This window comes from Mytilus galloprovincialis, chromosome 3 (assembly GCF_965363235.1).
Source record: "Mytilus galloprovincialis chromosome 3, xbMytGall1.hap1.1, whole genome shotgun sequence".
Classification (NCBI taxonomy): Eukaryota; Metazoa; Mollusca; class Bivalvia; order Mytilida; family Mytilidae; genus Mytilus; species Mytilus galloprovincialis.
In genome coordinates this window covers 101,764,950-101,777,168 of record NC_134840.1, presented here as the reverse complement: position 1 = coordinate 101,777,168, position 12,219 = coordinate 101,764,950, and the positions used below count along the sequence as shown (strand labels likewise).

Below are 12,219 nucleotides of genomic sequence, written 5' to 3'. Positions count from 1 at the left end.
TACCCGATACATGTGTATTATATTGCTCAAAACAGCTCATATTCATGATTTATGTAGCAGAACCATTCTTCTTTCCAATAAATAACTTAAAGTTTACATTTTAACAATTTTGTAAAACTGTGATATTTTGGGGCCTTACTGGACCTACTCCTTTATGAAAGTGATTGAAATCAGATAAATTGCAAGAAGAATTCGAGAGAGTTAAAATTGAACTGTATGCGACTTTTTTATAAATTGTTCTAAACCCGGAAATTCAGGATTTTGTTGGTCCAGCGGTCCATATACAGTTCATCTACTGCAAAACTAGCCAGTCAACGCTGAGGTTGTGAGTTTCAATAACGCATGCGCAAGGTGCATTCTACTTCAATCTTACAAAGACTAGGGTTGCCGATTTTCTTTCCGAAAATCAATGCATTCCGGGCATTCCGGCTTCAAACACCAATAAAAACTGATCTTCACGATATAACTGTACCAATAGCGCTTAAAGTGGCGCCAAACACCACCAATCGATCAATCAATCAATCAATATTTTGTTTTGCAATCAATGAACATATATTAGCAAACTTGCCTCGGTATAGATATTTTCCTTCGGAATGTGTTAAAGCTAGCGTGTTCTGGTCTAACCTAACACCCATCTATGGTCTAAGTAACTCAAAAAGCTAGCTAGATTGACGTCCACTTTCAATATTTAACAGTTATTATATACACGTTTGTTGAAAAGGATTTGGAAGAGTATAGAAACTAGCTCTCAATTTATTAATCATTAAACATAAATAAAAACAAGGAAATCTCTATTATTCGTTTCTAATTGTTACACGTAAAGGAAACGGAAAATTACATGTTATATGTAAGATTATATAGATATGTTCTATGACCATGAGTATACTTTTGATCAAAACATTTAAAATGCTGTTCTTGTGTAAATATTTAAAATCGCAATTATTTAGAATTGTGTAAAACTTTATCACAAATAGAGATTAAAGTATTATGTCGATTTATTTATTTATTTTTTAAAAGTTGAATTGGTTGTAATATTCAGGCTCACATATAGATCTAAACCATATTTCATATGCCAGGTAGAGGTAAAACTTTTCTAGCGTATAGGTATCACGCGATCACCGACATTATGCTTTTAGTCGAGCGTACAGTGGTCGAATGGTCTAGCGCGCCGGGCATAGTGCAAGGCGCTTTGGTGTCACGATATCTCAGTAACATGTATTTCGAATCTCGACCAGGGTAGAACAATAATTTGCTTTCGCAAAATTACAGATCTAACATTATTGGGCTGTTATTTAGACGAGTTATATATATGTAAAAGTTCCAACTCCGATCGGGAAGGAAGCAATGAATCAGATCAACTCTAAAATTGTTAAGTTGACTTTTTGTAAAATTTATATCTATAAATCGTGCACCGAAAACCCGTTTTTAGTGTGAAAATTTATTTAAAAAAAAATGAAATTGTTTAAAAAAAAATATTGGACATAACTAAGAATCATACATTTCAATTCCAATCTGACTGTGGTCCGAAGAATTAAGTTCGGGTTTCTTTTTTTTTCAATGGTAAAGATGTAAAACAAATTACAATCATAGAGGGCTTTTAGAAAAGAAATAAATTTATAATGGAAATATTTAGACTAATTTTCAAGTATTAAGCTTTCGGCGAATTACATGAATGAAATTTTAAAATGTTTTAATGGACACAGCAGTTAATTAATGTAAACTAGCATATGAAAATTTATGAGAAGATGACGCTTCCCATATTTGATACAAAAAAAACTTTAAAATGTTTCTATTAGTTGGTAATATTATAATCGTATACAGTGGGCTATAATCTTCATTCTGGGGGAAATATAAAGACTTTTATATAATCATTGATGTGTGGCGATTGACATTGAAATAAAATGACAAGAAAATTAAGTGTTTTGTGACCATTTTAATTTTCCACTCTGTGGGACAATATTTGTGATGTAAAAAAATTACAAAAGTGAACCGCGAACCCTATTTTCAATGTCAAACACAATTAGAATTAAATTAAGTACCGAAAACGGATCATATTTATAACACGGAAATTTAAGATTTTAATTTTTTTTATTGTTATAAGTAATTTGATCACTTTTAATGGTTGTTAAAATTTAATATAAATGTTCGATTTTCTTTCTTAAAAAAAGAAACTAAAACTATTGAAAAAGTAAATAACCTACGAATATCTTTTTACAATGAAATTAATTAGGGAAATTTTCACACCGAAAAAGAGGGATAACTCTTATTAAATCGTTGTCAAACCCATACTGTTACATAGATATAAGAAGATGTGGTATGAGCGCCAATCAGACAATTTAGACATGTTTATGTCGTTTGGAGATATCAGTTAACAATTTGAAAAAAATCTGTTACATCGAAACTCATTGTTTTCATAAGTTTTGAATTATGATAAAGGTTCAGAGAAGTTCTTATCGGCGGTCTTACCGATAAAACGATACACATGTCCAGTACATAGCAATAACATAGTATAATGATGCAAAAATGCGTGATATTTAAAGATAATATTTATAAATAAATTACAAGTAAAGCGTTGGTGAATAATGAAAGAATTGCACAGAAGTTAAAGGGGCACTAGCTACGATATATATAAAAAAATAAAGTATGATTTTTTTTTAGATCAATCATTAATTAAATTGGAATAATGAAATGATAATTTCCTTTTAGCAATCAATTTCCTTTAATTTTGTTGAAATAAGCGATTAAACATAATTTTTGACTGATTCACTTGCAAGTGAAAACGTCATCATCATTCTAACCGGTATTCATGTGAACTTCAAGTTAACCCCTAGCTAGAGATTGACAACGCATGCATTGTACGTGTACTGGTTATTTAAAGAAAAAGAATGTCAACAATGCAAGTGAAACTATGGTAAATCATTTGATTACTAATTCGATGCACATAAAATCATTCTTATATGGTTAAAAACAATGAGAAACATCTATTTTTAATCTATAAAATAAAATCAAACAGACCTATACAAATGCAATTGCACGTGTTGGTTTAATCTATTCGTATCTTTATTTTTGTTTACATCGCTTATATGGTCATCTGAGGTCAAATCGATAGTTAATTAGATGGCGTCTGGACTAAAATACACACGAAACGAACCTAGTATATATTATCTACCCCATGCTCTGTAAACTGTTTATTTTAGACTTTTGATAGTTTGGATAAATGTTTTACATTGTTATAAACCAAATATGAGAATTTGAGTCAAATCGGTTACAATGAATTTGACAGCTAGTGCCCCTTTAAGAGAATATTTATCACTAAATTGTAAAATAAAATGATAGAAGAATAAACGTAAATAAAACTAATTAAAGAAAGTTTAACTTGTTTATAGAACAATTTCCTAAAAATATAAATGTAAAGTGTTTAATCTCTTAAGCATATTTGATAAATTTGTCTCAAAAATGTCCCCCAGCTAATTGATAAATGTGTCAGCTTTGAAAGCATAAAGATAATTGTAATTAATAGACATGAACAATTAAGATTAAGTATTTCTGCCCTTATCCGATATAGTCCATTGTTTATTAAAAGAGATCAAAGAAAGCTATTGTATTGAGTAACAAAATATTAGGTGTCAAACTAAGTCCAGTCTGCTATATAAAGTCGTGCAAAACTATTTGGTTCACTAGACTGTGTGAACCAGAATAAAATGTAGTTAGCAGACTGGATTGTCTTTTAAAGGTTAGTAAATTATGTAAATTTGTTTAATAGTTTGTTTTATAAATTTAGAGGAAACGAGTTTAAAGAATTAAAGATGTTTCTCAGTAAAGTAATTTTAATCACATTCGCATGTAAAATCGTAGTATAGATTTAATAAATAATAGGCAAAGTTTGAAATGATATTTAGGTAAATGATTTGTATAAAAGATTCTTAACTTATAAAAAAAGGAATTAACTTGTTCGTATAGATAACTTTTGAAAATACAATTTTAATTTGATACTTGATAAATATTAAAAGCAAACGAATTAAGGGGAGATAACAGATGACACGACTGTTCATTTATGGCGCGTATACTATTGTCGGGTTTTATATTATTGTTCAATTTATGTCACGAAATAATTGATGTATAACTATAATGGAAAAGTAATGTAATCTGTATTGTTACTATTGTAAATATGGACTAGACTGTGTGAACCAGAATAAAATGTAGTTAGCAGACTGGATTGTCTTTTAAAGGTCCCGTTGTCATGCCGAGTCCAAGCTAGTTCCCAAATAATGTAACATCAATGTGAGCAGTTCCCCGCAAAAAGAATTGATAAAACCATGAGAGAGAGACCACAACACGAGTGACAAAAACGGGACCAAGTTCCCGCATAATATATTTTGGTGGAGGCGAGTGGTAAAATCATCGGTACCTACAATAATGAACAACATGTAAAGATGGACTTCGGCACAGTTCGACAAATTACAACTTGCAGTCAACTGATGGACAACTAAAGAAAAAGAACAGGACAACATAATAATATAGAGAGAACATCATGACTGAACCACATGGTAAGGTAGATTTTAATTATTCCAACATAATAACACCTCCTATGTACAATGGTTCGGGTAACCCGTCAAATTGGTTACTATACTTTAGAAAATGGATCAAAATTAATTCAATATTAAATGAAAATGCTTGTCATTACTTGCCGTTTTATTTGAAAGAATCAGCTAAAGTTTGGTTTGATGGTTTAAATGAAAATATTCAAAATAGTACAGAAAATTTAGAAATAGGTTTAGTTGAACGGTTTTCAAAAGATGAAGACGATATTGAATTAGATGTAAACCAAAAGGAAAATGAATCTGTTCTAGAATTTTTCGACAGACTAAGAATAATTGCAAAGGATTTAGAAATACCTGAAAATTTGGAATTCATCATGGGTAAAAAGGGATTACTACCTAAATTAAATACTAGTATAATTTTGAATAACCCGAAAAATCTAAATGAATTAAAGCAAGCGGCAAAAATAGCTGAAAAATGTGCTAACGTACATAAAACAATAAAAGATTCTGATTGTTCAAATTTATATGTAATAAAGCAAAATAAAGATCTAGATGAAATAACTGAGAAAATAGAAACATTAAATTCAAAAATAAAAGAGCATATGCCACAGATGCGTGAGTATAGAAATAACAAAGTCAACATAATAACAAAACAAAATTATGTTTGTAAATATTGTGGTATGTCATATTACCATAAAAACCATAAATGTAAAGCAAGAAATAAAGAATGCTTTAATTGTAAAAAGGTAGGACATTTAGCAAGAGTCTGTTTCACTAAATCTTATAGAAATATGGTAAAAACTAAAAGTTTTAAAAGTAGACAGAAACCACATAAGAAGAAGAGAGAAAACATTTATATAAATTTGATGACTAATATTGAAGGAAATACTGTAAATGTTGATATATTAGGAATTAAATCAAAAGGATTGATTGATACAGGAGCTGCTGTATCCTGTATTTCAAGTTACTTATTCAATAAACTAGATAAAACTAAAATAAAAGTAAACTTGTCAAAGATAAACAATGTGTATGGCGTAGGCGGTGAAGGAATTTCTGTCAAAGGACAAGTAAAACTTCCACTTAAATTTGATAAAGAGCCAGTTGTTTACCAGAATTTTTACATAATTGATAGAATTCAACACTCTTTAATAATTGGAAATGACTTTTTGGAATATAATAAAGCTAACATTAATTATCCTACTAAAACTTTAAACTTATATGATGGAATTGCACAGATCGCACTCATAAGTACTAGACAAAATGAAGCTAAAACTCTTAAACACATTGAGCTTCCAGCTAGGAAAATAAGCATTATTCCTGTTAAAATTCCTAAACAATATATAGGGAAGCAAATAATACTTGAACCTAGTCAGTCTTTGCAAAATAAAAGCATTGTTGGTGCTTCTTGTCTTGTGTCGTCTTCAACCCAACAAGCAGTAATGCAAGTCATAAACCCAAATGAAGATAAAGTGGTGTTAAACAAAAATGAAATTGTTGCTTTAATATCAGAAATACAACCTAACTCTATTCAAAATTGGTCTGATAAAACTGAAAAATTTCATATAAATAACATTGAAAAGGGTCATAAAAAGCAAAAACAAAATTTGAACATTGATCTCTCTGAAGCAGACTTAACAAATGATCAAAAGGAAAAATTAAGAAAATTTGTTGATAAAAATAGGAATGTGTTTGCAACAGATTTGTCTGAAATTGGCATGACAGATGTACACTTTCATGAAATTGATACAGGGAACAACCCTCCTGTCAGTTTACCCCCACATAGAGCTGCACCCAATATTAGAACAGAGATTGAAAGACAAGTTGAAGAAATGTTGAAGTACAAAATTATTGAGCCTTCTAATTCTATTTGGCATAGCCCCGTTTGTCTCACTCGCAAGAAAGACAACAGTTGGCGATTTTGCGTTGATTATAGAAGGGTCAATGCTTTTACTACCCCGATGCATGCTACGCTTGGAAACATGCATGATGTCTTTGATACTATGGGAGAAATGCAACCACAGATATTTAGTTCTATTGATTTATCTTCATCTTTTTGGCAGGTGCCTTTGCACCCAAATTCTAAACAAAAAGCAGCGTTTGTAACTCATTCTGGAATCTATGAATGGAATAGAATGCCGTATGGTCTACGTAATAGCAGTATAGCTTTTTCTCAGGTCATGTCACAAATATTAAGAGGATTGCACTGGAAGTATGTACTTGCATATATTGATGATATTTTGATTTTCAGTAAAACCTTTGAAGAGCATCTACTACATCTTGAAGAGGTTTTTGCTAGATTACGAAAAGCAAATTTTACTCTTAAGCCACAAAAATGTCACTTTGCTGTTAAGAAAGTCAATTATCTAGGTCACATTATTTCAAAAGACGGTGTCAAGGTAGATGATTCTAAAATTACTATAGTGAAAAACTATCCGAGTCCTAAAAATCAGACCGAAGTCAGACAGTTCTTAGGTCTGTGTAATTACTATAGACGCTTTGTCAAGGACTATGCTAAAATCACAATTCCCTTGAATAATCTTTTACAAAAAGACAAAGAATATGTTTGGACTGATAAATGTCAAACTTCATTTGAAAATCTTAAACAAGCTTTGACAACTGCCCCTGTTTTGTCGTACCCAGATATGTCAAAACCATTTATTTTGACTTGTGACGCATCAGGCTCAGCCATTGGCTACATTTTAGGTCAATTAGATGAAAATGGTAAAGAAAGAGTGATATCATACAGTGGTCGTGCTTTGAGAAATAATGAATTAAACTGGACTATTACTGAAAAAGAATGCTTAGCAGTTCTTGAAGGTATCACTAAAAACAAAGTTTATTTGTCTCATGCTAGATTCAAAGTATATACTGATCATCAAGCTTTAGTTTGGTTACACAAATCAAAAGATACAAACTCACGTCTAGGTAGATGGGCTCTTGAATTGCAAAATTATGATTTTGAAATTATTTATAAAGAAGGTAAAAAGAATACAAATGCGGATGCTTTGTCAAGAATTCCATATAAAGAAATTGAAGATGAAATACATCCAAAATTGTCTGTAAATAGTTTATTGGAAAATAAAACTAAAACTGAAATTAAGTTCGAGTATGCAAATGAACAGCCAATAATTGCAGCTATTGAAAATAATGAGGTTGATTTGAATGATGTATCAGATATTTCAAAATTGCAAAGAGAATGTGATCAGTTGATCCCATTGATAAAATACCTTGAAACGGGCGAGTTGCCCGAAAATCAAAAAGAGGCTCGCAACATATGTTATGAACGAGACCACTATAGATTAAGTCAATCAGGTGAGTTAATTCATTTACATAGGTCAAGAACAAAAGGGATACCTAAAGCTGAAAGCATGATTGAACAATTGGTTTTACCGAAATGTCTAAGACAAGATGCTTTGTTAGCATATCATGATCACAATGGTCATACAGGCATCAAACGCACATACGCTGGTATACATCTTAAATATTATTGGTCAGGTATGTATCAAGAAGTTTATAATTATGTGACGTCATGTGATAAATGTCAAAGGTCAAAACAACCAACACACCATCGTCCGGCACCATTGCTTCCTCTTCCTATTGAAGACACTTTGTCTAGATGGCACATGGACATTCTTACATGTCTACCCAAAACAAAAGACGGATATCAACACTTATTGTTAGTAGTCAATAGTTTTTCTCGATGGCCCGAATGTTTCCCTCTTAAGACTCAAGAAGCTACCGAAATAGCTGAAGTATTATACAATGAGGTGTTTTCTAGATTTGGTGCGCCAAGAGCAATTGTATCTGACAGAGGAGCTAATTTTTGTAGTAAACTTATTCAGGCTCTATGTGAACTATTTGAAGTTCAAAGGTATCATACTAGTTCGTACCATCCACAAACCAATTCAACATGTGAACGAATGAATCGAACGATCGCACAAACTTTACGTACATTAGTGGCTAAAGATCAGTCAAATTGGCATAAGTTAATCCCTAGCGTTATGATGGCTTTACGTATGTCTACTAATACTGAATCAACTGGTTATTCTCCATTTCAAATGTTGTTTGGTAAAGAAATGAACTTGCCATTTGATATTTCTGTTCAACCTAAAGATGGTATGAGCAAAACTGCTAAGAATCATCTCGAAACCCTTATTGATAGATTAAAAATTGTAAAAGATATAGCGAAAACTTCAGTGGAAAATTCACAAGAGAAAACTAAAAATAGGTATGATAAGAAAGCCGAAGCACCGAAATTTAGAGTTGGAGATTATGTTATGTTGCAATCTATGAAAGTACCAAAAGGTTTATCACCCAAATTACATCCAAAGTGGGATGGTCCATTTTATGTGATTAATGTTGGACAAAATAATACATGTAAGTTAAGACGATGTTCAGATCATAAGTTGATTAAGTCTAGAATACACACAAATAGAATGAAACCGTATATTGACCCAAGAGATCATAGAACTATTCCTGATATTCAAAGTAATGTTGCTCAAAATAATAGAGATAGAGTAGATGATATAGATGATGTCCAAAATGACAATATAGATAGTTCACAAAATGATGATGAACAAATGCAACAAAATGATGCACATATACAACAAAATGATGCATTGTTGCAACAAAATGACGAGACAAATGATGAAGATAATGACTTCATAGCAGAAAAATGACTTGCCAAAAAGCGTAGGCAAGGCAAAAACTATTATAAGGTCAAATGGGTAGGTTATAAAAAGACTACTTGGGAACCTGAAGAAAACATAGGCGAAGGTCTATTGGTTGAATTTTACACAAAGTTTACAAAATCAGGCACGAAGAGAAAAAGTCCAGCTAGTTTACTAGTAAAACAGACAAATCCATAAAGAAATATTGAATGTTATGAAACAAATGTAGTGTTTAAATGTATTTATAAGTCTTAGTATCTGTCGGATTCAAGCTACCAATAATGCAATTTAGCTTTCTTAAGTGACCAAGTAACATCACAAACTATTAGTATACTAACAATTTAGGCCACTGATATTGAATTAGGCCAAGTATGAAACATAAGAATTTTTACTACTATCTTAGTAGTATTTAGAATTAGTGCTCAGCTGTGTCATGACCAGCTACCGTGATTCATCTTGACTAGTTTGACTTCAACTTCAAAAATGCATTTTTTTAAAACCCTTAAGGTTGGTCGCATACTTTAGAACAATAAGCTGTTTTGTGGTAAACTTGCACTCCAAAGCACAGATAACTTATATATAATATAAATGAAAAAGGAAAATCATTCAGCTTAAGACATATAATGGAGTATTAAAATGCTGAAAATAAATATTGTGAAGACAAGTAGCTAAAAGTTACAAATAGTTGAGCTGCCACCTGCAAGACAGGGTTACTAGATCTGATTTACGGAACCGATTATGACAAATATGTGTGAAATAAATTTTGTGTTCACTCGGAAAAAAAAAACGCTATTGTATAGCAGAAAATCAGATTGTGGTGTGTACAGTGTAAGCTTACTAATGATCTGATTCTGTTTTAGTCGTAGCTGCACTCGCAACTACTGTTACAGTTAAATATAAGTAGGGCAAAACTTATAAAGTATCTAGATATTTAATTATTTACTTGTGAGACGTTGTTTCCTTTTAAAATATCCAAGTATATAGATATTTTCATTTACGAATATACAAAACATTGTAAATAATGAGTAAACAGATGTTGGTTCTGATTTTTTTCTTTCTTTGATGTACATAAATTGTCTTGTTACTAAATATGTTTTATTGTTTATGCATAAGCTAACTATTTCTTTTGTCGTTTCATATTCCTGAGTATCCTGCATGGTGATTGGTCCGGAACTACATGTTCGAAAATTTATCATCTTAGAACTAAGAGAAAGCTGATCATTTGAAGAGAAATATGGATACAGAGTGATAGTAATATGGTTTCAAATTTGAGATTCCTCTGTGAAAATCGTCAGAAATGGAAAAATTGTGTAAAATGATGTATATAGAACGATTAGTTTTTAATCAGTGGATTTATTCGAGCCGGAGCAGACAGCCAGGGCATCAAGATGACAGAATAACCTAGAAACTTTGAACTATTATTGATATTATGTGTTATCTCATATTAAACCACATATGGTTCTACTAATTTTTAGGGACAAAAATTTTGAAACAAAGGGGTAATATAATGATGCAAAAATGCGTGATATTTAAAGATAATATTTATAAATAAATTACAAGTAAAGCGTTGGTGAATAATGAAAGAATTGCACAGAAGTTAAGAGAATATTTATCACTAAATTGTAAAATAAAATGATAGAAGAATAAACGTAAATAAAACTAATTAAAGAAAGTTTAACTTGTTTATAGAACAATTTCCTAAAAATATAAATGTAAAGTGTTTAATCTCTTAAGCATATTTGATAAATTTGTCTCAAAAATGTCCCCCAGCTAATTGATAAATGTGTCAGCTTTGAAAGCATAAAGATAATTGTAATTAATAGACATGAACAATTAAGATTAAGTATTTCTGCCCTTATCCGATATAGTCCATTGTTTATTAAAAGAGATCAAAGAAAGCTATTGTATTGAGTAACAAAATATTAGGTGTCAAACTAAGTCCAGTCTGCTATATAAAGTCGTGCAAAACTATTTGGTTCACTAGACTGTGTGAACCAGAATAAAATGTAGTTAGCAGACTGGATTGTCTTTTAAAGGTTAGTAAATTATGTAAATTTGTTTAATAGTTTGTTTTATAAATTTAGAGGAAACGAGTTTAAAGAATTAAAGATGTTTCTCAGTAAAGTAATTTTAATCACATTCGCATGTAAAATCGTAGTATAGATTTAATAAATAATAGGCAAAGTTTGAAATGATATTTAGGTAAATGATTTGTATAAAAGATTCTTAACTTATAAAAAAAGGAATTAACTTGTTCGTATAGATAACTTTTGAAAATACAATTTTAATTTGATACTTGATAAATATTAAAAGCAAACGAATTAAGGGGAGATAACAGATGACACGACTGTTCATTTATGGCGCGTATACTATTGTCGGGTTTTATATTATTGTTCAATTTATGTCACGAAATAATTGATGTATAACTATAATGGAAAAGTAATGTAATCTGTATTGTTACTATTGTAAATATGGACTAGACTGTGTGAACCAGAATAAAATGTAGTTAGCAGACTGGATTGTCTTTTAAAGGTCCCGTTGTCATGCCGAGTCCAAGCTAGTTCCCAAATAATGTAACATCAATGTGAGCAGTTCCCCGCAAAAAGAATTGATAAAACCATGAGAGAGAGACCACAACACGAGTGACAAAAACGGGACCAAGTTCCCGCATAATAATAGCACGCATGGATGGAATTTAGACTTTGATATCTTAAATTCTTTCTAGGAGCTATGGAACTTTAAAAAAAAAAGAAACAATGTACAATTTTGTAATTTTGCAGTTAATATACTTTGTACTTTGGAAAGAAAAAAAAACTGTGAGATATGAGCAAATTCTGACCTGACGAAATTCTTGATTTAACATCAAAATTTCGCAAAAAAGGTGAGACCATTAAAAACCACAAATCGAACAAAAAACAAACAAAAACACGACCAAAGGAAAGCAATATACCAAACAGGCAACAGTCTACAAAACACTTCACAAAAACAAAAGACTAATAGCCACTTAC

At 30.9% G+C, this 12,219-nt stretch overlaps 1 long non-coding RNA gene across 1 annotated transcript; it reads left to right on the top strand.

The window, feature by feature from the left end:
- The first annotated feature begins 3,299 nt into the window (after positions 1–3,299).
- LOC143069573 (uncharacterized) lies at positions 3,300–11,725 on the top strand. The gene is made up of 2 exons (XR_012976439.1): positions 3,300–4,547; positions 10,413–11,725. It is a non-coding gene; the product is annotated as an uncharacterized LOC143069573 (long non-coding RNA).
- The last annotated feature ends 494 nt before the right edge of the window (positions 11,726–12,219 follow it).